The following is a 25,850-nucleotide window of genomic DNA, read 5'->3' on the forward strand; positions in this document are numbered from 1 at the left end:
AACCTAACTGGGGCTTGGAGGAGAGTCATAGGGGGAGGAGCCAGTGCACACCACCTGATCCTAAAGCTTTATTTTTGTGCCCTGTCTCCTGCGGAGCCGCTAATCCCCATGGTCCTGACGGAGTCCCCAGCATCCACTAGGACGTCAGAGAAAAATGCAAAGTAAGAGTGCTTTAAAAAATAGAGGTGTTAATGGTTTATTTTTATGATATTAGCCTTCAAAACAGCATTAGATCTTCTAGGTACACTTGCACACAGCTTTTAAAGGAACTCAGCAGCCAGGTTGTTTAAAACATCTTGGAGAACTAATCATAGATCTTCTGTGGATGTACGCTTGCTCAAATCCTTCTGTCTCTTCATGGATCCCAGACAGACTCAATATTGTTGAGATCAGGGGTCTGTGGGGGTCATATAATCGGGTGTGGTTCATCAAATCGACAGTGTCTAGGTCGACAATGTTTAGGTCGACCACTATAGGTCGACAGTCACTAGGTCGACATGGATGGAAGGTCGACAGGGTTTCTAGGTCGACATGTGCTAGGTTGACAGGTCTAAAGGTCGACATGAGGATTTTTTTTTTTTTGTGTCGTTTTCTTCGTAGAGTGACCGGGATCCCAAATTAGTGCACCGCGGCCCCTCGCATGGCTCGCTTCGCTCGCCATGCTTCGGGCATGGTGCCTTCGCTCTGCTACCGCTTCGCTCGGCACACTTTACCGTTCCAATCGTAGTCCACGTGGATCGTTAAGTATGAAAAAATGCAAAAAAATTTTTTAAAAAAAAAAACTCATGTCGACCTTTAGACCTGTCGACCTAGCGCATGTCGACCTAGAAACCCTGTCGACCTTCCATCCATGTCGACCTAGTGACTGTCGACCTATAGTGGTCGACCTAAACATTGTCGACCTAGACACTGTCGATCTTCAGACCGGATCCCCATATAATCACTTCCATGACGCCTTGTTCTTCTTTATGCTGAAGATAGTTCTTGTACTTCTTAATGACTGTATGTTTGGGGTCGTTGTCCAGGATGCGGATGACAGGTGATAAAATCGCCCCAACTCGCACTGCGATAATTGATTACATCGCAGAGAAAGCGGGACAAATGCCACATTATCGCAGTGCTGCCCTGTGAACTCGCCAGCCTGAGCTTTTTTAGTCAATTTGGCCACATCACATTTCCCATTATAAGTATGGGGAATGCGATGTGTGTTACTAAAAAAAAGTGAATTAAAGGGTTTGGAGCAGTTTTTCATGAAAACTGCTCCAAATGCCCCTTAATACATTCAGGTGATACTAAAATAATGTGAAAAGGGTGTGAAAACAGAAATCAGAAAATACCCTTTTTCACATTATTTTAGTAATAATAATTTTAATAAATAGACCCCTACATTTGGAGCTAATTTGGAGCCTCCCTGTTGGTACTGCATGATGGATAAGTTCCTGCCTGTATTTCTCAGCACTGAGGACACCATTAATCCTGACTAAATTACCAACTTCATTTGATGAAATGCAGCCCAAAACTTGTAAGGAACCTCCACCATGCTTCACTGTTGCCTGCAGACACTCATTACTGTGCCGCTCTCCAGCCCTTCTGTGAGCAAACTGCCTTATCAGTCCAGAGCAGCTGCTGCTATATTTCTGCTCCCCAGTTCTTATGTTTTTGTGCGCAGTTGAGTCGCTTGGTCTTATTTTCACGTCGAATGTATGTCTTTTTGGCCACAATTCTTCCATGAAGACCACTTCTGGCCATACTTCTCCGAACAGTAGATTCTGCCAGATCTGAGCTGATGGCACTGCTGGACATCTTTGATTTCGAAGGGAAATAAGCATGATGTGTCATTCATCTGATGCACTAAGGGTCTATTTATTAACATTATTTTTACTAAAATAATGTGAAAAAGGGGGTTTTCTGATTTCTGTTTTCACACCCTTTCTTCACTTTTTTTTAGTAACCCACATCGCATTCCCCATACTTATAGTGGGAAATGCGATCTGACTAGATTTACTAAAAAAAAATGTGAAAAAATACCGCAGTGTGCCCTGTGATTATCTCGCCAGCTCAGGCTGGCGAGGTCACAGGGCAGCGTTGTGATGTGCACCCTTTTGCCCAGCTTTCTCTGCCCCTGGCAGAGAAAGCTGAGCGGGGGCCCAGCAGAGTGATCAGCTATGTGTGTCCAATGGAGACACAAGCTGATCACAGTGTAAAAATAAAAAATAAAAACTTAAAAAAAACAAAAAACATACTCAACTGTCCAGGGAGCCGGTGTCCGCTGCTCCGGTGAGCGCTGCCAGGCGCCGGGTCCCCCATGTGCTGCAATGTAACCCCGGTTCAGTAAAGTGACGCTGCAAAATGGCTGCGCACTTTACAGCACCGGGGGTCACAGCGCAGGAGGAGGATCTAGCGCCCAGCAGCCTCCTGAAGCAGCGCGGACCGGCTCCCTGGACAGGTGAGTATATTGATCTTCTGGGGGGGTAGTCAGCGGCACATGGGGGTAGTCACGATGGGGGGGTCGACCAGGCGGCGGCGGTAGCGGCGATATCGGCAGGGGCGGCGCATGCGCAGCAGGACATCGGGGTATTTTTTTTTTAAATACCCCGATGATGCTGTGAAGAGGCATCGCAGGGACAGAGCTTGACCACGAGCTCTGTTCCTGCATGCGATAATTGATACATCACTGCAGTGCGAGTTGGGGCGATTTTATCACCTGTCATCTGCATCCTGGATGCGGATGGTGATAAATAGGCCCCTTAGTTTCCTTTGCCAACCACTGCGTCTATGGTCATCAGCATTGTCCATTTCTTTGTGCCTAAACAGCACATCTTGGAACCCCAGTCTGCTTTGAAATCTTTGCCTGGGAGAAACCTTTCTGATTTAGTATAACCACCTTGTGTCTGGTTGCTGTGCCCAGTCCTGCCATGGTGTATGACTTGTGACATGAAACTTCCAGTGTCTGCCACATCCTCACTTTTTTTGTAGAGTTTGGCTGTTCCAAACCCAGTTTTAAGCCTCCTACACAGCTGTTTCTGCTTCAGTTAATGACTGTGTTCCAACCTACTGTACATATGGAAGTGATGATCGTTATCATCTCTTTGTTATGTTTGGTTATTCATACACCTAACTACAATCCTACAAATTCACTGACTTTGTGCAAGTGTACCTAGAAGGACTGATGCTGTTTTAAAGGCAAAGGGTGGTCACACCAAATTATGGGGCAGATGTATTAAGCCTGGAGAAGGCATAAAGAAGTGATAAAGTGGTGATAAGTGCAAGGTGATAATGCACCAGCCAATCAGCACATATTGTAAATTTACATATTGGAGCTGATTGGCTGGTGCGTTATCACCTTGCACTTATCAACGCCTTATCATTTCTTTATGCCTTCTCCAGGCTTAATACATCTGCCCCATTGATTTGATTAAGATCTCTCTTCTGTTCATTCACTTTGAATTTTGGTAATTGATAAAAATAAACTATGCACAGTATTGGATAGATAGATAGATAGATAGATAGATAGATAGATAGATAGATAGATAGATAGATAGATAGATAGATAGATAGATAGATAGATAGATAGATAGAGGCCCACCATCAAGTGGGGTCTGCGGGTACTCCAGTCCCGGGCCCTGGGGGGCCCCACAGCACATCATAGTACCGTCACCCAGCCATAAAGACCATGGCTGCATTTCAGATTAGGCTTCGGCCACGAGCCAATCACAGCTCGTGGACCGGTACACAATCAAAACAGGCAGCTCCTGATTGGCTACAGTCCCGCAGCGGCACCAAATGTGAAATGCGGCCTCTTCCATGGAACTCTATTGTGTGTGAGCATGGACATTACAGGGATGGCTGAGCTGACTACTCCCTGGGAGACACTGCGGGGAGCCTACTCCAGGCAGCACTCTCCAATCACTGCTGCCCGCTGTCTCCATTCAGGGCCAGCTCCAGCCTCCTCCAGCAGTGGCTGCTGTTAGAAAGACAGTGGTGATTGATATGCACTATCACTTTGGAGTAGTTCCAGACCGAAGTGGATCTTCTGGGGTGACAAAAAGGTAAGGTGCTTGTGTGCACCAGGCAGCAGGTTTCAGCAGGGGTGACTGGTGCTCCAGACACTGAGCAAAAACAAAATGATAGTCCCAGTTAGATGCATGTCACTGCATGCATATTGCTCCTTGGGCTGTAGTGCCACCCACATTATCCACAGCTACACGCACCTCTGAATATTTATATTTTTGGGATGGAGGGGGCCCTGCCTATTTTGTCAGTCCCGGGCCCCACAATTTCTGATGGCAGTCCTGGATGGATGGATGGATGGATGGATAGATACGCTGTGGGTAAAGGCTAGCTTGGCATTCCAGAGTAGTGAGTAACAATATACATTGAGGAGGTGCAGTAGGTAACTCCAGAAAGCCAACAGCAAATCCCGGGTAGAGGATTCTGGGATATCCCCCATACTACCTTGCATTCTGTTAGTGAATTCTGATTGGCTTGAGGAGATCAGTAGAAGATAAAGAAATGACCAATGGCAGCACATAAAATAATTACTATGCATTGCAACTGTAACAATAAAAAAACCCTTTGTTGGACATGTCAGTTACTTCCATATAGACTGTGGGGTCTGTTAGGGTATTTTAACCACTTATGGTCTGGTCTATTAACTCTCTTCAGTCATCAGTCAGAATTCTGTTCCTTTAGCAACCGATTGGAGGTCAGTAAATGAAAAGATCACACACAGGATTATGTGTAACCTAGACAGATCATAGCTGACCTGCCCAGGGCTCGTTACAGGTTTATTTTTATAGTTTAAAAACAAAGGAATCATGCTTGCCAATACATTTAGCCAATCAGAATACACCATGTATGTCTAAGAACCTGAAATACATCAATTGTCATACAAGATTTTAATTAGCAATTTGAACATTCTTGAATATGGTTTATTGCTTTGTGATTATCAGTCTCTCGGACATATACTCAAAACATCCTTCCTGATATTCAAAAGGGTCAGGGTTCCAACGTTCTCGATGTTCAGACATATTGGCGATTTGCCTGACTGGCCTTGGACACATCTGGCGTTGTATGTCCTTGAACAATTCATGCTTTAAACAAGATATTCGGAGTATATCGTTTTCTGAATATCTGTGCAATATTTAAGGATACATGAACACATTTGTGATTAACAGTAAATATCTTAATCAATGCGAAAAAGCTTGAATCAATATATTTGCTATACTGCGGAAGCTCCTACACCATCAGGTCTATGTACTAAGCCTTAGAAAGAGATAAAGTGGAGAGAGATAAAGTACTGGCCAATTAGCTTCTAACTGCCATGTTAAAGGCTGTGTTTGAAAAATAACAGGAGCTGATTGGCTGGTACTTTATCTCCGTCCACTTTATCTCTCTTCAAGGCTTAGTATATAGATCCCATGTCTCTATTGGTAATGGAGTTTGCCCTTCCAGTTTATTGCATGGATTCATTAATAATGTGAGCAAAGCATGACTAAAGCCTAATAACCTCTATTTCTCTAAGAGCTCAGCAGTTTGGTTCCTTGGAGAAAGTGACGTTCAACAATGAGCCGCAGCCTTGCGATGGCCTCTGACCCTATTACCGAGCTGTGGTATAACGTTTGCAATCCAGAAGCTCTACACGGGCAATACGGTAACAATCTATTGACATAAATAATAGATGAAGGCAAAACGAGCCATGTGACCCCAGAGCTGAGAAAAATAAATACATAACAGATGGCATCCCCTGCCCCCACTACAAACTCAGATAATAGCCCCAGTTCTTGTTGGCAATGGAGTGCACCCCTGCACAATCTCCAATATGTCTAAACTGAGGCATTAGGCCCCTTACCAAGATGGCCGCCGACAGTGCTTCCGCTCACGCTCTGCCCCATCTTCTTTACTGTGTTTCACCTCACAGCACGCCACTGACAAATCGTACACACATACAGTATCAACAGATCTAACCAGGGCTGATTACCGCTCGGGAGGAGAGAACAGCAGATCGGGGTGTCCCTTATACAGTCACTATCAGCCCTGCACACAGCTGGATGGCTCTCTGGGTCAGGGAGGAAACTCACCATGGGCGGGATGTACTAATGTACATCGCCGCCCTGCGCCACGATGTTGATCACATATGTACTGACATATGCGATCAGCATTGCGGAGGACAGCTCTTCCGATAAGAGCTGTCCTCCGCGATGCGCAGCGGCAGCCTGACATCCGGGATTCGGCCCCAGGAGTCAGTCTGCGCATGCGCGGGTGACGGGGGGGGGGGCGGCCGCAGGGCATGCTGGGAGGGATCCCTCACACAGCGCCGCGGAGAGAAGCCCATAGGCTTCTATGGACTATCGCCAGCTAAAGCTGGCGAACCCCGCCGCGGCGCTGACCAGCCGGACGGGGCTTAGTACATCAGGAAAATGCGGTAAACAGGAGGTTTACCGCATTTTCTGCTTAGTACATCCGGCTCATCATATGTCATGACATTACTACTCATCAAATATAAGTCATGATTTACAGTGACACTTCATGAAACATAGGGGGTGATTCAGACCTGATCAGCTCATGCATATGCACCGCAATGTGCACACGCATCGGCAAACAACAACAGCGACAGGATGGTGCGAAAACTGCAATCGTACAGCTATTCACATGCTGATTGACAGGAGGAAGCTGTTTGTGGGCGGTAACTGACCGTTTTCTGGGAGTGTCAGGGAAAATGGAGGCGTTCCCAAGCGTTTTCAGTGCGGGTGTGTGACGTCAGCTCTGGCCCCGATCAGCCTGTTCTCATCGCGCTGTAGGAGTAAGTCCTGGACTGCGCACACACTGCACACAGTGGAAAAATCATTCGATGGTGAGTGAGGTGCGAACGGATTTGCAGCTGTCCGCTGACTGAGGGACATTTGTAGCACGGCGTACACATGCGTTCGCACACTTGCATTGCGAATATACACTCCCCTTGGGCGGCGACTATCTGAACACAGCACAACAATTTTAGCAGCCTCACGATCGGGACTGAATCCCCCCCATACATTATTACATCGCTACTCACCAGACATAAATAATACTCTGCAAATGTAAGTCGTGACATAACTGCTTGTCAAATGTCACAATATAACTCCTCAATAAATATAAGTCACAACACACCTGCTCACCAAAATTTGTCATGACATTACTACTCACCAAGGGACATATTTATTACTACTCATCGGTTTTCAGAGCAGATAATTGCAATTTCTTATTGCCGCTATTCACGGCAATGGAAAATATCCCGTAAACATTTAATGATACATAGGCCCACAAATGTAAATTATGATATATCTGCTCACCTAATGCAAGTTTAGATATCGCTCCAAATTTGTCATGATATTGCTACTCAACAAACACAAGTCATGGCATATCTACTGATCATATATAAATCCTGACACACTACTCTCCAAATATAAGTCACAATATAACTACTCACTAAATAATAAGAATTTACTTACCGATAATTCTATTTCTCGGAGTCCGTAGTGGATGCTGGGGTTCCTGAAAGGACCATGGGGAATAGCGGCTCCGCGGGAGACAGGGCACAAAAAGTAAAGCTTTAGGATCAGGTGGTGTGCACTGGCTCCTCCCCCTATGACCCTCCTCCAAGCCTCAGTTAGGATACTGTGCCCGGACGAGCGTACACAATAAGGAAGGATTTATGAATCCTGGGTAAGACTCATACCAGCCACACCAATCACACTGTAAAACCTGTGATCTGAACCCAGTTAACAGTATGATAACAGCGGAGCCTCTGAAAGATGGCTCACAACAATAATAACCCGATTTTTGTAACTATGTACAAGTATTGCAGATAATCCGCACTTGGGATGGGCGCCCAGCATCCACTACGGACTCCGAGAAATAGAATTATCGGTAAGTAAATTCTTATTTTCTCTATCGTCCTAGTGGATGCTGGGGTTCCTGAAAGGACCATGGGGATTATACCAAAGCTCCCAAACGGGCGGGAGAGTGCGGATGACTCTGCAGCACCGAATGAGAGAACTCCAGGTCCTCCTTAGCCAGGTTATCAAATTTGTAGGATTTTACAAACGTGTTTGCCCCTGACTAAATAGCCGCTCGGCAAAGTTGTAAAGCCGAGACCCCTCGGGCAGCCGCCCAAGATGAGCCCACCTTCCTTGTGGAATGGGCATTTACATATTTTGGCTGTGGCAGGCCTGCCACAGAATGTGCAAGCTGAATTGTATTACACATCCAACTAGCAAAAGTCTGCTTAGAAGCAAGAGCACCCAGTTTGTTGGGTGCATACAGGATAACAGCAAGTCAGTTTTCCTGACTCCAGCCGTCCTGGAACCTATATTTTCAGGGCCCTGACCACATCTAGCAACTTGGAGTCCTCCAAGTCCCTAGTAGGCGCAAGACACCACAATAAGCTGGTTCAGGTGAAACACTGACACCACCTTAGGGAGAGAACTGGGGACGAGTCCGCAGCTCTGCCCTGTCCGAATGGACAAACAGATATGGGCTTTTTTGAGAAAAAAACCACCAATTTGACACTCGCCTGGTCCAGGCCAGGTCCAAGAGCATGTTCACTTTTCATGTGAGATGCTTCAAATCCACAGATTTGACTGGTTTTAAACCAATGTGTTTTGAGGAATCCCAGAACTACGTTGAGATCCCACAGTGCCACTGGAGGCACAAAAGGGGGTTGTATATGCAATACTCCCTTGACAAACTTCTGGACTTCAGGAACTGAAGCCAATTCTTTCTGGAAGAAAAATCGACAGGGCCGAAATTTGAACCTTAATGGACCCCAATTTGAGGCCCATAGACACTCCTGTTTGCAGGAAATGCAGGAATCGACCGAGTTGAAATTTCTTCGTGGGGCCTTCCTGGCCTCACACCACGCAACATATTTTCGCCACATGTGGTGATAATGTTGTGCGGTCACCTCCTTTCTGGCTTTGACCAGGGTAGGAATGACCTCTTCCTGAATGCCTTTTCCCTTAGGATCCGGCGTTCCACCGCCATGCCGTCAAACGCAGCTGCGGTAAGTCTTGGAACAGACATGGTACTTGCTGAAACAAGTCCCTTCTTAGCGGCAGAGGCCATAAGTCCTCTGTGAGCATCTCTTGAAGTTCCGGGTACCAAGTCCTTCTTGGCCAATCCGGAGCCATGAGTATAGTTCTTACTCCTCTACGTCTTATAATTCTCAGTACCTTAGGTATGAAAAGCAGAGGATGGAACACATACACCGACTGGTACACCCACGGTGTTACCAGAACGTCCACAGCTATTGCCTGAGGGTCTCTTAACCTGGCGCAATACCTGTCCCGTTTTTTGTTCAGACGGGACGCCATCATGTCCACCTTTGGTAATTCCCAACGGTTTACAATCATGTGGAAAACTTCCCCATGAAGTTCCCACTCTGCCGGGTGGAGGTCGTGCCTACTGAGGAAGTCTGCTTCCCAGTTTCCATTCCCGGAATGAAACACTGCTGACAGTGCTATCACATGATTTTCCGCCCAGCGAAAAGTCCTTGCAGTTTTTGCCACTGCCCTCCTGCTTCTTGTGCCGCCCTGTCTATTTACGTGGGCGACTGCCGTGATGTTTTATCCCACTGGATCAATACCGGCTGACCTTGAAGCAGAGGTCTTGCTAAGCTTAGAGCATTATAAATTTACCCTTAGCTATATTTATGTGGAGAAAAGTCTCCAGACTTGATCACACTCCCTGGAAATTTTTTCCTTGTGTGACTGCTCCCCAGCCTCTCGGGCTGGCCTCCGTGGTCACCAACATCCAAAACTGAATGCCGAATCTGCGGCCCTCTAGAAGATGAGCACTCTGTAACCACCACAGGAGAGACACCCTTGTCCTTGGATATAGGGTTATCCGCTGATGCATCTGAAGATGCGATCCGGACCATTTGTCCAGCAGATCCCACTGAAAAGTTCTTGCATGAAATCTGCCGACTGGAATTGCTTCGAAGGAAGTCACCATTTTTTTTACCATGGCCCTTGTGCAATGATGCACTGATTTTAGGAGGTTCCTGACTAGCTCGGATAACTCCCTGGCTTTCTCTTCCGGGAGAAACGCCTTTTTCTGGACTGTGTCCAGAATCATCCCTAAGCACAGGAGACTTGTTGTCGGGATCAGCTGCGATTTTGGAATATTTAGAATCCACCCCTGCTGTTGTAACAGTATCCGAGATAGTGCTACTCCGACCTCCAACTGTTCCCTGGACTTTGCCCTTATCAGGAGATCGTCCAAGTAAGGGATAATTAAGACGCCTTTTCTTCGAAGAAGAACCATCATTTCGGCCATTACCTTGGTAAAGACCCGGGGTGCCGTGGACAATCCAAACGGCAGCGTCTGAAACTGATAGTGACAGTTCTGTACCACGAACCTGAGGTACCCTTAGTGATAAGGGCAAATTTGGGACATGGAGGTAAGCATCCCTGATGTCTCGGGACACCATATAGTCCCCTTCTTCCCGGTTCGTTATCACTGCTCTGAGTGACTCCATCTTGATTTGAACCTTTGTAAGTGTTCAAATTTTTTTAGATTTAGAATAGGTCTCACCTAGCCTTCTGGCTTCAGTACCACAATATAGTGTGGAATAATACCCCTTTTCTTGTTGTAGGAGGGGTAATTTAATTATCACCTGCTGGGAATACAGCTCGTGAATTGTTTCCCATACTGCCTCCTTGTCGGAGGGAGACCTTGGTAAAGCAGACTTCAGGAGCCTGCGCAGGGGAAACGTCTCGACATTCCAATCTGTACCCCTGGGATACTACTTGTAGGATCCAGGGGTCCTGTACGGTCTCAGCGTCATGCTGAGAGCTTGTCAGAAGCGGTGGAACGCTTCTGTTCCTGGGAATGGGCTGCCTGCTGCAGTCTTCTTCCCTTTCCTCTATCCCTGGGCAGATATGACTCTTATAGGGACGAAAGGACTGAAGCTGAAAAGACGGTGTCTTTTTCTGCAGAGATGTGACTTAGGGTAAAAAACGGTGGATTTTCCAGCAGTTGCCGTGGCCACCAGGTCCGATGGACCGACCCCAAATAACTCCTCTTCCTTTATACGGCAATACACCTTTGTGCCGTTTGGAATCTGCATCACCTGACCACTGTCGTGTCCATAAACATCTTCTGGCAGATATGGACATCGCACTTACTCTTGATGCCAGAGTGCAAATATCCCTCTGTGCATCTCGCATATATAGAAATGCATCCTTTAAATGCTCTATAGTCAATAAAATACTGTCCCTGTCAAGGGTATCAATATTTTTAGTCAGGGAATCCGACCAAGCCACCCCAGCTCTGCACATCCAGGCTGAGGCGATCGCTGGTCGCAGTATAACACCAGTATGTGTGTATATACTTTTTATGATATTTTCCAGCCTCCTGTCAGCTGGCTCCTTGAGGACGGCCCTATCTATAGACGGTACCGCCACTTGTTCTGATAAGCGTGTGAGCGCCTTATCCACCCTAAGGGGTGTTTCCCAACGCGCCCTAACTTCTGGCGGGAAAGGGTATACCGCCCATATTTTCTATCGGGGGGAACCCACGCATCATCACACACTTCATTTAATTTATCTGATTCAGGAAAAACTACGGTAGTTTTTTCACATCCCACATAATACCCTCTTTTGTGGTACTTGTAGTATCAGAAATATGTAACACCTCCTTCATTGCCCTTAACGTGTGGCCCTAATAAGGAATACGTTTGTTTATTCACCGTCGACACTGGATTCAGTGTCCCTGTCTGTGTCTGTGTCGACCGACTAAAGTAAACGGGCGTTTTAAAACCCCTGACGGTGTTTTTGAGACGTCTGGACCGGTACCAATTGTTTGTCGGCCGTCTCATGTCGTCAACCGACCTTGCTGCGTGTTGACATTATCACGTAATTCCCTAAATAAGCCATCCATTCCGGTGTCGACTCCCTAGAGAGTGACATCACCATTACAGGCAATTGCTCCGCCTCCTCACCAACATCGTCCTCATACATGTCGACACACACGTACCGACACACAGCACACACACAGGGAATGCTCTGATAGAGGACAGGACCCACTAGCCCTTTGGAGAGACAGAGGGAGAGTTTGCCAGCACACACCAAAAACGCTATAATTATATAGGGACAACCTTATATAAGTGTTTTCCCTTATAGCATCTTTTTTATATATTTCTAACGCCAAATTAGTGCCCCCCCTCTCTGTTTTAACCCTGTTTCTGTAGTGCAGTGCAGGGGAGAGCCTGGGAGCCTTCCCTCCAGCCTTTCTGTGAGGGAAAATGGCGCTGTGTGCTGAGGAGATAGGCCCCGCCCCTTTTTCGGCGGCCTCGTCTCCCGCTCTTAACGGATTCTGGCAGGGGTTAAATATCTCCATATAGCCCCCGGAGGCTATATGTGAGGTATTTTTAGCCAAAAATAGGTTTTCATTGCCTCCCAGGGCGCCCTCCTTCCAGCGCCCTGCACCCTCAGTGACTGCCGTGTGAAGTGTGCTGAGAGGAAATGGCGCACAGCTGCAGTGCTGTGCGCTACCTTAAGAAGACTGAGGAGTCTTCATGCCGCCGATTCTGGACCTTCTTCTTGTTTCAGCATCTGCAAGGGGGCCGGCGGCGAGGCTCCGGTGACCATCCAGGCTGTACCTGTGATCGTCCCTCTGGAGCTAATGTCCAGTAGCCAAAGAAGCCAATCCATCCTGCACGCAGGTGAGTTCACTTCTTCTCCCCTAAGTCCCTCGTTGCAGTGATCCTGTTGCCAGCAGGACTCACTGTAAAATAAAAAACCTAAGCTAAACTTTTCTAAGCAGCTTTTTAGGAGAGCCACCTAGATTGCACCCTTCTCGGCCGGGCACAAAAATCTAACTGAGGCTTGGAGGAGGGTCATAGGGGGAGGAGCCAGTGCACACCACCTGATCCTAAAGCTTTACTTTTTGTGCCCTGTCTCCTGCGGAGCCGCTATTCCCCATGGTCCTTTCAGGAACCCCAGCATCCACTAGGACGATAGAGAAAAAAGTATATATTCTACAGGAGTTATTAAATAAACCCATGCCTTCAGATCTACAGCCCAGAATTGAAAAATGCAGAAGATGGCAAATTGCCGCTGGCACAACGCGTGCTGCAGCGCTCCCCATAAAGCTCTGCTGTGGAGAGGCAGAAACGCTCTGCGAGGATTTCTCATTAGAGGCGCCTAATGATGGCTGCAGAAACTGTCACCCTGGGAGCGCGTCTGTCTATCAGGCATCACTCGCATATGAAGGGAGTAAAATCTTTTCTCCGGAACATATTGGAACGAAACTAAATGTGCAGTCGGAGGAGCTCGCACCATTTGCACTGATTAAAATAAACTTATTTTTTTTGAATCTCGAATCCTGTAACTATTATTGTATTTCCTATGGCTCCTATTGTAGAAGCTGTCAGCGGCACAACTTCATCTCTGTGTCATAGCAGGGCCGTAACTAGGGGGGGCTAAGGGGGCATGTGCCCCGGGTGCAGGATTTGAGGGGGCGCTGAAGAGTTGCAGAAGACCAGGGGTTTTTGTTTTGTTTTTTACCGGCAGTGTTGTGCTGCTCCAGAGAGACAGCAGTCGGCTCCCGGGGCAGCGTCTCTGACCCACCTGTCTGGCTGCAGCTGCCTCCGATGCTGTGCAGGTGAGCTTCAGTACCTGGGATCTCTCCTATGCCAGCTACTGTCTTAAACTCTCGTCTTTGCCATGCAGTGCTGCGGCTAGTGTGCGGTGCACTATACAAGCTATAGAAGCGAGCTGTTGGTGCTGTGTTTTTCAGCAGGCTATGATTCCGGCCGCCTGCCCAGCACCAACCGATAACAAGCTGCAGGCAACACCAAACTGCCCCAGGCTTATGCTTGCTAACAGGTGCAGTCACCGATGTTACAGAAATCAAAAGTTCATTTTGCTAGCTGTCCACTTGACAGTGGAAACTTAAGAGCCTGGACAACCTCCAACTCTCACCGAGTATCACTACAGCAGTTTTGTGGTGAGTTTAAAGACAGACATTAATATCGGCACTGTGCTCCCAGGTAGCAGTATCAACCTCCGCTTTGCCTCCCAGATGGGGGGATTTGGTGTAGTATATAGAGTATGTAGTGTAGTATATAGGGGCATGTAGTTCAGCGTGTAGGGGATGTAGTGTAGTGATGTAGTTCAGCGTGTAGGGGATGTAGTGTAGTGATGTAGTGCAGTGGATAGGGGAATGTATAGCAGTGTTATGATATAGTGCAATGTATGGGGACACACAGGGGGGCATGTAGTGGGGCATGTGACGCATAGGGCATTTGAGGCACATAGGGGAAGATTGTCCAATAGTATCCCCCTTCTTTTTTTCTTCAAAATTTTTCATAATCTAAGTATTTTAGTCTGACAAGGTTTTTTTTTTTTTTTGTTTTTTTTTTTGGGGGGGGGGGGTGTTTGTTTTGGGGGCGGGCGCCAAATGACTGCCTCGCCCCGGGTGACGAAAATCCTAGTTTCGGCCCTGGTCATGGTGGCAGATATACTAAGCCTTGGATAGTGATATCAGGAGAATGAATTGACAGAAGAGGAGAGGAGTGGGTTAAACCTCAGTTAGGCTGGGGGCCGGACAGTAAGGCATTATGGGAGTATTCTGGTAGCCTATGGGAGTGAACGTTGGGGGTGGGCAGAAAGGGTTTTGAGCTTGGTGAAGGGGCTGGATCAGCCTCTTTTTCTTTATTCGTGGTAGGGGTAAGTGCTCTTCCTTCCCTTTCTCCTGTGTTGTGCTGCTTGCCCCTGTTTTTGGTTAATACAGTGTATAGCTTCTTGCAGTGTGCATTTCTACACTATAAGGCCCCTCCTGTTTACCCATTTGCTTCCCGGGATTTATTGTGTGGCCGCTATGCCCCGTCCCCGCCGCTCCTCTGGTGCCCCTGCTAGGTATAGGGATGCTTCTCCCTCTCATTCTGGTCCCCCGGACCGAAGCACTGCACTCCCGGCGGTTGCTGCGGCTCCTAGTGCTGCTGCGGGTGCCCGTACCCGGGCGCACGCAGCGGCGTATGTAAGCAACCTTTCCCCCGGTGATGCCGCGGGCGCCGGAGGCTCTCTCCGGCGCAGCGGTTATCGGAGAGGGGTGGGGGGGGTCGGCCGGAGGCAGACCAGGTCGTGCGGTCGGCAGGGGGAGCCAGCGAGGGTGTCTGCTGGCGGGAATCCCCCTCCGGCTGCAGAGGTGCGGGGACGTGCGCGCGGTCCCTGCGACCTCCACCGCTGAGAGTCTCTGGCGGCTCCCCGGATGCTGTTGGGGCTTTGTGGAGGGATGGGGCCAGTGGCTCTCCCGCTGGCCGCCCCTCCCTGCCTGCCCCGGTTGTCCCTGATGCTCCCCACTCCAGCGGGAGGGGCCCCCAGGCATCCTTGGATGTTCTAGTGCAGGACCAGAGGGAGGGGGTCGGTCTGGGAGCGGTGGTCATGCTGTGCTCCCGGTGAGCGGGGCCGGTGGAGGCCAGGGCAGTGCTGGGGCGAGTGGTACACCACGGGGGAGAGTAGGTTATCAGCTGGCGGTTAGCGCCGGTCCCAGTCGGGGGCGCCCGGGACGGCGTAGCTTCGCTGTGGGGGCCGTCCCTGCTTCGGACCCGGGGGACCATTGCGGCTGCGGTTACGGATCCCTTCGCCGTTGCGGTTGCAATGTCGGCGATGATGGCTGCGTTTGCGCCGTTTTTGTCAGCTGTGTCCCCGGGCGGCATTTCCACGGTGCCAGCTTCTGTCGACGCGGCGGTTCTCCCTGGTACTTCTGGCCCCGCCATGGCGCAATTTCTTCAGGCATGCCGCAGTCTAGGTTCCGCCGCTGCGTTGCTGGGTGATGCTGCCCTGTCCCCCGCAGGGGCGTCTGCTTTCATCCCTGCCGGGGGAGGCTTCGGCTCCCAGGGCGGCTTTCCCTTCTTTTTCAGATTCTGATGCGGGGGATGATCGGGAGGAGGAGCCGGTTGTGGAGAACGTTTTGCCATCGGGAGGCGAGACCACAGGTGAGTGGGAAGACGATACGGTCAATTTGTCAGGTGGGTCTTCTTCTTCCTCTTCCTGCAGTGGGTCCAGTAGGTCTTCCTCCTCTTCATCTTCTTTGTAGTCGGCAGCTAGTAGCGACACGAAGGCTAAGAAGAGGGCTTGCAAATACGCGCGGCGGGTTTCTGCGTGTTCGCGGCATGCTACCTGGAGGATCGGCCTGAAGAGCACATCAACATCATCAGGTATATATACACCTTGTTCATGACATGCAGCGCCAGTCTAAGGACAATACGTGGCTGCATTATGACAAGCAGTTCCGTCAGAAGCATAGTGATAATAGGAAGGTTTAAAGAACTTATGGGGCGCCAATTCAGATTGTGAGCAGCAAACCCCGTTTGCACCAATGGTATTCCCCTATACCAGAGTGAACATGTAGATGTGTATGGAATAGGTACAACAGGGTGCGCTAAATCTGTGAATGTCAGTTACACGTTTAAGCCCTTTAGCGTGAAGAAGAAATTTAAAACAATACTTCCCTTAATACTTCATATATGCATCCACTCTTAATAGAGTTCCATATGCAAGGAAACAGAAAAATAACATATAGTGTAGTATATTTGTATAGGGAAAATTTAATATATAAATTAAAGACAAATAAAACAAATATCACACATTTAAAACATGTCTTTTTCTCAAAGTTCCCAATGGAGGGTAATAGGGTGGAGGATTACCAGAAACAAAGTGTTAGTGGGCGTTTAAGATGTAACCTTAGGGCAACTGGCTCCGGAACCTGGTTCCCTCGTCCACGACACCGTCGTCTGGTCAGCCTTTCCCCTGGGTTAAGTCCGGTAGGTGCTCCACTCTCCTGCTACATCTTAAACGCCCACTAACACTTTGTTTCTGGTAATCCTCCACCCTATTACCCTCCATTGGGAACTTTGAGAAAAAGACATGTTTTAAATGTGTGATATTTGTTTTATTTGTCTTTAATTTATGTATTACATTTTCCCTATACAAATATACTACACTATATGCTATTTTTCTGTTTCCTTGCTTATGGAACTCTATTAAGAGTGGATGCATATATGAAGTATTAAGGGAAGTATTGTTTTACATTTCTTCTTCACGCTAAAGGGCTTAAACGTGTAACTGACATTCACAGATTTAGCGCACTCCGTCAGAAGCATGATTGCCTGCACATCATTGACTTTGGGTGCAAGGATGTGGAGGTATGGCTTAGGTTCACAAGAGCGCAGGATATGAAGTTGGCTTCTAAAGGGGCGTCCGTTGCTCAGCCCGCAGGGTCGAATCAATCACGGCCCGCTTTTGAGGCGTCTGCTCCGCGTCGCCCCTGGGGTGCGACCCGTTCTGCGCAGCAGGCGCCGGCGAAGGGGAAGTGCTTCGCTTTTAACAATTCTGCGTGCCCCCTTGGTCAACGTTGTCATTTTCGACACCTTTGTTTGCGATGTAATGGATCCCACCCCGCTTCCAATTGCTTTCGGGCTGGGCGACAGGGAGCTAAGGCGGCTGGGGGCGCGGCCAGCAAGACAGCAGGGGGGGTTGACGCTAGCTAGGGCGCCAACCCTGATTCGTTTGGAGGCCATGCTCAAATGGTTGGGGTGGTATCCAAACAGAGACGACGCAAACATTTTGTTTGATGGTTTTGTGGCGGGTTTTCGATTGCCGGTGGAGGGGGAGGATTTAGTTAGGGCCGCCAGGAACCTGAAGTCTGCTCGGGATTTCCCCAAGGTCCTTCGGGAAAAGGTCGAGCAGGAGGTTCGCCTAAGTAGGATGACGGGCCCCTTTGCGCTGCCGCCAGTGGAGGATTTAATAATTTCCCCGGTGGGGGTGGTGCCCAAAAAGGCCTCAGGGAAGTTTCGTCTCATTCAGCATTTGTCTTATCCATCGGGGTCCTCGGTTAATGAAGCAATTCCACCAGAGTACTGTTCGGTGGTGTGTCAGTCTTTCGAGGAGGCACTGGGCATGGTACGGGGCTGCGGCCCTGGGGCCCTCATGGCTAAGCTTGATGTTGAATCGGGCTTTCACTTTCTTCCATTGCACCCGGAGTCGTTTAGATTCATGGGTTTCCGCGTCTGGGAGGAATTCTTCATAGACAAGTGTTTGCCTATGGGGTGTTCCGTTTCGTGTGCCTTTTTTGAGAAGTTCAGCACCTTTTTGCATTGGTGTGTGGAGTTTTCTTGCGGAGGTTGCGGGATCGCGCATTATCTTGACGACTTTTTGTGTATGGGGCCCGCAAATTCTCCTCGTTGTGGTGTCCTGTTGTTTTCGCTGCGTGCGTTGTTGAGGCATTTTGGCGTACCTGTGGCCAAGGACAAGACGGAGGGGCCTCTCTCTCTTGTTTGTCTTTTTTGGGTATCGAGATTGATACTATTGCAGGTACTTGCCGTCTGCCTCAGGACAAGGTTGCTAAGCTTCGGGAGTCCATAGCGCTGTGCTTGGAGCGGCGTAAAGTGATGTTGCGGGAGGCTCAATCCCTGCTGGGGCTGTTGAACTTTGCCTGTCGGGTGATTCCCATGGGCAGGGTTTTTTGTCGGAAGTTGGAGCGGTCCACGGCTGGGGTGTCCAGGCCGCACCATTTTGTCCGTTTATCTGCTGAGATTAGGAGAGACCTCGCTGTGTGGGTTTAGTTTCTGGCTGACGTCAATGGTGTGCTGATCTGGATGGCCCCACTCATTGACAATTTCGACTTGCAGTTGTTCACGGACGCGGCGGGCTCATCGGGGGTTCGGTTGTTATCTGGACGGGGCTTGGTGCGCGGCTTTGTGGCCCGAGGCTTGGTCTCGAGAGGGGCTGACCAGCGACCTGTTGTTGCTGGAGCTCTTCCCCATCATGGTTGCCTTGGAAGTTTGGGGGGAACGGATTTGCGATCGCAATATTCTTTTTCGTTGCGATAATTTGGGGGTCGTGCACGCTGTTAACAACCAAAGGGCTAAGGCCCTGCGAGTCCTGCGGGTACTGTCATGGCTAGTGCTGACTTGCATGCGCTGTAATATTCTGTTTCGGGCTCAGCACGTTCCCGGGGTTGATAATGGGATCGCCGACGCATTGTCCAGGGAGCAGTGGGATAGGTTCCGTTTATTGGCCTCGGAGGCTGATTCAGCGGGTTTGCCCTGCCCTTCTTATGTTTGGCAGGTCATCGAGGCGGATTGGAAGGGCCAGCCGAGCTATCTTTGGCTCCGTGCACTCTCACGGGATACCGTCAGGCCTGGAAGGAATGGGAAGACTTTTCCTGTGACCAAGGGCCTAGAGGTAAGAGGGGTCAGGGATTGTTTCTGGATTTCGTTTGGCAACTCTTCGTAACGGGTAGATCGAGAGCCGTGGTGTCTCGGTAGTCGATACCTCACTGGGATAACCTTTTTCTCAAAACTAAAGGGTATTCCGGATTTTACGAAGAGTTTCCTGTTAACGAAGGCTCTTAAAGGATGGGAGCGCTCGGCGCCGGTGCCTCCTGATCGTAGGCGTCATATTGATGCGTCCCTGCTTCCTTCCCTCGTTGGAGCGGTGGCGGACTCCCGTTTTGAAGTGCTTTTATTTCAATTGGCTTTTTCCATGGCGTTCCATGGAGTGTTTAGGGTCTCTGAGTTGGTCGCAGCTTCTAAAAAGTCGGATGCCATTATGCGGCGTGCGGATGTTGTCGTGGGTGTGGGGTCTGTGCTGTGCCGGATGCGCCGCTCCAAAACTGATCAGATGGGTAAAGGTCATTGGATCACTTTGGCACCATCATGTAATGGGGACTGTTGTCCGGTGGCATTGGCTAATCAGTATGCGGAGGTCAGGCCCTCATTAGAAGGGTCTTGGCTTCTGCACTACGATGGGTTGCCATTTACGAAATACCAATTTACTTGGATGATGCGGCGCTGCCTATCCAGTTTGGGCCTCTCCCCTCGGGACTTTGGTTCGCATTCATTTAGAATTGGGGCCGCCACTTCCGCAGCATCTGCAGGGCGCGCTGTGGCCGAAATTAAGGCTTTGGAACGCTGGAAGTCGGCAGCTTATAAGTGTTACATTCGGCCCGTTGTTGCGTAAGCGAGTTGTTGTTTACTACGAACATCTTGTTCGTTTGACTGTTTATGCGTTTCAGTTCATTTTGTTTGTGCTATTTTTGTTTGTCTCCCCTGTCCTCCCTACTCGGATGGCTAGCTACTCGCCACTGCTGGCAGTGGGGGTCTGGAGTGCTATGCGATTTTTTGCCTGAACTGACGAACTGATTTGGCTTAATTCAATCAATTCGGCTAATTGACATCTAATTAAAAGTTCCTCAGCAAGTTTTTACGTTTCACCTCCAGCAGAGTTATTCTGTGTGACCCCAATCCCCCCCCCCCCTCAACCCTAACCCCCCCCATTCCCCTTTTATTGTTTTGACTGTTCCTTCTGTTTCTTTCTTCGATTGGCCTGAAGCTTGTCCGAGAGGCAATTCATAGTCCTCAATTCAATTTTTCTTTTTGTCAGAGCCTCGTTCTAGTAGTTGGTTCCTGTTCTGGTCTGGGCTTGATTTTCCTTGCATATTCACATTTGTTTGTCAGTCTTTCCCTTATAGGTTGGCGGGAGGATGAGTTTGGTGTTTGGGTGATTGATCACTCCTATGTTTTTTGGGCAGCCGAGTTTATAGCTTCGGAGGGGGCTCCTAGCTTTGTCGGGTCAGATGACGTGCGGTGGATAGGAGTGCGGGGTATGCTGTGGCAAGATCTGAAAGCCAAACTTCTGGAGCAGGTTGGGCAGCCCAAACTGTTGGTGATTCACTTAGGTGGGAACGACCTGGGTAAGAGGAAGGCAGTGAATCTTAGATCGGCCATTGTTCAAGATTTGCAGGTTATTGCGGGCGCTTGGCCAGGCTGTAGGCTTATCTGGTCGTGTTTGGTGCCACGGTTGTGTTGGCGAGGAGTGGCGGATTGTAAGGCAATCGATGTTGCTCGGCGGAAGGTCAATTCCACGGTTGCTAAGTTTATGGTGGCTCATGGCGGTGCTGTAGTTTGGCACCAGCGGTTCAAGTTCCGGTGCTTTTACTTGTTTAGACCAGATGGGGTTCACTTGACTAGACAGGGACTGTGTATATTCCTTGAGGATCTGTTTTCGGCGGTTGGTTCTTTGAGTTAGGGGTATGGTGGCGGAGCGTAGTTTCTGTTGAGCAGAACTTCGCTGTTGGCGGGAAAGAACGGCAAGTTAACTTTTTGTTGGATTAAAGAAGTTGCTTGGAGGTCGTTTGGTGGTTGGTTTTTAGGTGCGCTCACCTTCGTTGACTGGTATACATCTGGACCACCTTCACGGGGGCAGCCTCATCACCTTCACGGGTGGGTAGTCAAGATGGAGGTTGAGCGGATACCTATTGTGTGTTGGAAGGTTTACTTCAGTTTTTATAGGATAAGTTTTTGTTCATGGGATAGGGTTGTTTTTAGCCGTTCTTTCTGGCCACCATACTTTAGATTAATTAGTCATCAGTTATTAGTTCATTTAAATAAATAGCTAACATTTTTCTGCCAAATTCAAGTCTCCGTGTCTTTATTTATATTTAAGTGTTAAGATGTTATGGTTTAAGGTTACGGACAATCCTCAGACTATGGGGGTAATTCCAAGTTGATCGCAGCAGGATTTTTGTTAGCAGTTGGGCAAAACCATGGCCCTCATTCCGAGTTGTTCGCTCGCAAGGCGATTTTAGCAGAGTTACACACGCTAAGCCGCCGCCTACTGGGAGTGAATCTTAGCTTCTTAAAATTGCGAACGATGTATTCGCAATATTGCGATTACAAACTACTTAGCAGTTTCAGAGTAGCTTCAGACTTACTCGGCATCTGCGATCAGTTCAGTGCTTGTCGTTCCTGGTTTGACGTCATAAACACACCCAGCGTTCGCCCAGACACTCCTCCGTTTCTCCAGCCACTCCCGCGTTTTTCCCGGAAACGGTAGCGTTTTTATCCACACGCCCATAAAACGCCGTGTTTCCGCCCAGTAACACCCATTTCCTGTCAATCACACTACGATCGCCGGAGCGAAGAAAAAGCCGTGAGTAAAAAAACTATCTTCATAGCAAAATTACTTGGCGCAGTCGCAGTGCGAACATTGCGCATGCGCACTAAGCTGAAAAACGCTGCGATGCGAAGAAAATTACCGAGCGAACGACTCGGAATGAGGGCCCATGTGCACTGCAGGGGAGGCAGATATAACATGTGCAGAGAGAGTTAAATTTGGGTGTGGTGTGTTCAATCTGCAATCTAATTTGCAGTGTAAAAATAAAGCAGCCAGTATTTACCCTGCACAGAAACAAAATAACCCACCCAAATCTAACTCTCTCTGCAAATGTAATATCTGCTATCAAAAATCCTGCTGCGATCAACTTGGAATTACCCCCTATATGAGGTTTATGGAGAGAGATAAAGTAGCAGCCAATCAGCACCTACCTATAATTTTTCAAACACAGCCTGTAACATGGCAGTTAGGAGCTTATTGGCTGCTACTTTATCTCTGTCCACTCTCCAAGGCGTAGTACATATTCCCCACAGTTTGATAAAGTCTTAATTATATAATATATGCTGAATAAATCATATTTCACAGCATATACAGGGGTCTATTCTAGAGATGAGCGGGTTCGGTTCCTCGGAATCCGAACCCGCCCGAACTTCAGGTTTTTTTACACGGGTCCGAGCGACTCGGATCTTCCCGCCTTGCTCGGTTAACCCGAGCGCGCCCGAACGTCATCATCCCGCTGTCGGATTCTCGCGAGGCTCGGATTCTATCGCGAGACTCGGATTCTATATAAGGAGCCGCGCGTCGCCGCCATTTTCACACGTGCATTGAGATTCATAGGAAGAGGACGTGGCTGGCGTCCTCTCCGTTTATAGAGAAGAGAGTGAGACTAGAGTAGAGAGAGACACAGTAGTAATTTTGGGGAGCATTAGGAGGAGTACTACTACTTGCTGAAGTGATAGATAGATAGTGTGACTGTATAATGTATATCTGACTTGTGGGGGAGACACTGACAGTGGGGAGCAGTTAGAGTCTGAGAGCAGGACTCAGGAGTACATATAACGTACAGTGCACACTTTTGCTGCCAGAGTGCCACACTGCCATTGTGACCACCAGTATAATATATATTGTGATTGTCTGCTTAGGAGTACTACTTGCAAGTTGCTGATAGTGTGACCAGTGACCTGACCACCAGTTTAATAATCACCACCAGTTTAATATATATATATATATATATATGTAGAAAAATATATATACAGCGCCACTTGTGGGATAGATTCCAAAACTACGTTAAAATATTTTAAAAAGAGAAAATCTTTAAAAACATTTAAAAAACACACATAACCTTTTTAAAGGTGTCTGCCACCCCCTAAAAATGCAACGCTGGTGGAGCAATGCTAAAAATTGTGGAAGAAGTGGGGGATAGGGGTACCGGCGACCTGTGTTGTTTAAAAAATGTATATTATTAAAAAACCTTAGATTTATCAGCCAAAAAATATATATATAAAAATATTCAAATTTAATAAGATATAAATTTAATAGATAAAAGTAACAAATTTTCAACAGATAAAAAAATATATAAATATAAGGTAGGAGATAAGACTTAGCTTAAAAAATAGGCAGGGGGTCAGTGCAGGGAACCCAACGCGTTTCGTCACATATGACTTCTTCAAAGGGTAGGGACAGAATGATTCCTTAAGCCTATTTATACCCTTACATACTGGGTAAGGATTTGTGACATCACAGATGGTCATGTGATTCAATCTCAAAGTCTCACAGAAATATACACATGATGGTGGTTATTAAACATCACAAGTAAACTATGGGTGTTATTTAGGGCACATCCTCATCTAAAACGAATGGTTTATAAGTTCAAAATAGTGTAGATAAGATGTTTTAGACTGATTAATACATTGAATAGCGGCACTTCCGCCACACTTCCGGTGACGGAGGCCGCGGGTCACATGACTTCGGGCACTTCCGCCCCACTTCCGGTACGCGTCTGCGCATGCGCCGGCGGCGGGACCCGATCTCTGTGTCTGCGCATGCGCCGGCGGCGGGACCCGATATCTGTGTCTGCGCATGCGCCGGCGGCGGGACCTGATTTCTGTGTCCATTCAGCTTTGTCTCCTCCGTGTTTTGTCAGTAGTTTTCTCCTCCACGGCGGCCATTTTCGTGTATGTCAAGTCCATAGAGATCAAAGGAATTGCGGTGGCCATTTTGTTGTAGTTTCAGGAGACCCATATTAATTTCATTTGGAAATATCCATGGTAACGTTTCCATATGAAAAAGAGAGATAATGTTTGGTAATGATCCTTATATTGGTGTTTTTTTTTTTTTTTGCCATCATAAAACAACAGTTGCCATTATTAAAATATTGAAATATTAGTATTTAAACAACCCACAGGCTAATATTGAATATGCATGTAATTATAATACAGTAATATTTTCAATATTTTTAATATTTTGAAACAGTATGACTGGGCTCTCTCAGGTGAATCTAAGGTTAGGGGGAGGTGTTTAGACCATGTATGTATACTGCATATTTATGTTATAAATTTATTAATTTTTTTATAAATTTATTAAATGATAATTATGACCATTAGTCATTTTTGTCATTTTTTCCGAGGACACATTTAGTCGTAGGGATGCCGAGTGTTGGTAGATCGCCCACCAGGTGGCTTGACGTCCTATCGTCACTCACTACAGTACCTGATCTTCCCAGGTAGTCCCCTCCCCTGGTACTGGTCAGGCCCGATACACTGCTTAGCTTCCAAAATCGGACGGAATTGGGCGTACCAGTGTGGTATGACTGTATATACGTGTGAGACGTCGTTACACCGGTGATCCGATCGCTCAATAACACTCGAGATCAAGTTAGCTTAATTAATTTATTAATTTATTAAAGTGCATGATTGTATGGGAGAACTAATATGAATGTGAAAAAGCAGGACTATATTAAAAAAGGGAGGATACTGCACCTCACAGGAATGGTGCAATCTCATATCCTTCATTAAAACCTGTTGGTTGCAGGGTTCCCAGCTGGAAAATCCAATACATTTCGCGTCTTGAGAGCTTGTTTGCAAGATCACCACCTCTCTCGCCCAGGTCCACATGTTCAATCGCCTTGAACGTAAGGTCCTCAGGATTTGAATTATGTTGTGTTGTGAAGTGTCTGGAGACCGCGTGGCTTTCGACCTTGTTTTTAATGTTTCTGATATGTTCTTGGACCCTTATTTTCAACGGTCTCTTGGTCTTGCCCACGTACTTCATCCCACAGGTACACTCCAACAGGTAGATCACGGACGTTGTATTGCAGTTCATAAAGTGTTTAATGGTATATTCCTTTTTGTTTCCCATATCACTGAAGGTTTTCCTGTTCCGATGTAGATATTTGCAAATGTTACACTTCCCACATTTATAAGATCCTAAACACTTAAGCATTGGGATCCTTTGATTAGGTTTCTCCTTTATCATGCTCGGTGCCAGGCAGTCCTTCAAATTTCTTGACTTTTTGAAAACGAGTGTTGGTTCGGGCGGTAGGAAATCTTTTAATACTGTATCCATCAGAAGAATGTTCCAGTGCTTTTTTAGTGAGTTCCTTATTACTCTCTCATGTTGACTGTAGGAGGTGATAAATGCGACTGCGTCCTTCATTTCGTCTCTCGGTTTGTACCTCAGCAGGTCCTCTCTGTTCAAACTTCTTGTCTTCTTTATTGCTTCATTCAAGATGGGCTCCGGGTATTCTTTGTCTTGGAATCTTCTCTTATATATCTCCAGTTGATCTTCACAGTCTTTGGTGCTTGTGCAGTTTCTCTTAATCCTTGAGAACTGCGAGGCCGGTATATTGCTCTTCCATTTTTCTAGATGGTTACTTCGGAAATGCAAATAGCTGTTCGTGTCGACCTCTTT

General features: G+C 47.7%; 1 pseudogene; it reads right to left on the reverse strand.

Annotated features, from left to right (window-relative positions):
- Positions 1-24,638: 24,638 nt before the first annotated feature.
- Positions 24,639-24,758, reverse strand: LOC135052503 (5S ribosomal RNA; annotated as a pseudogene).
- Positions 24,759-25,850: the final 1,092 nt, after the last annotated feature.

Source organism: Pseudophryne corroboree, chromosome 2 (genome assembly GCF_028390025.1).
Source record: "Pseudophryne corroboree isolate aPseCor3 chromosome 2, aPseCor3.hap2, whole genome shotgun sequence".
Taxonomy (NCBI): domain Eukaryota; kingdom Metazoa; phylum Chordata; class Amphibia; order Anura; family Myobatrachidae; genus Pseudophryne; species Pseudophryne corroboree.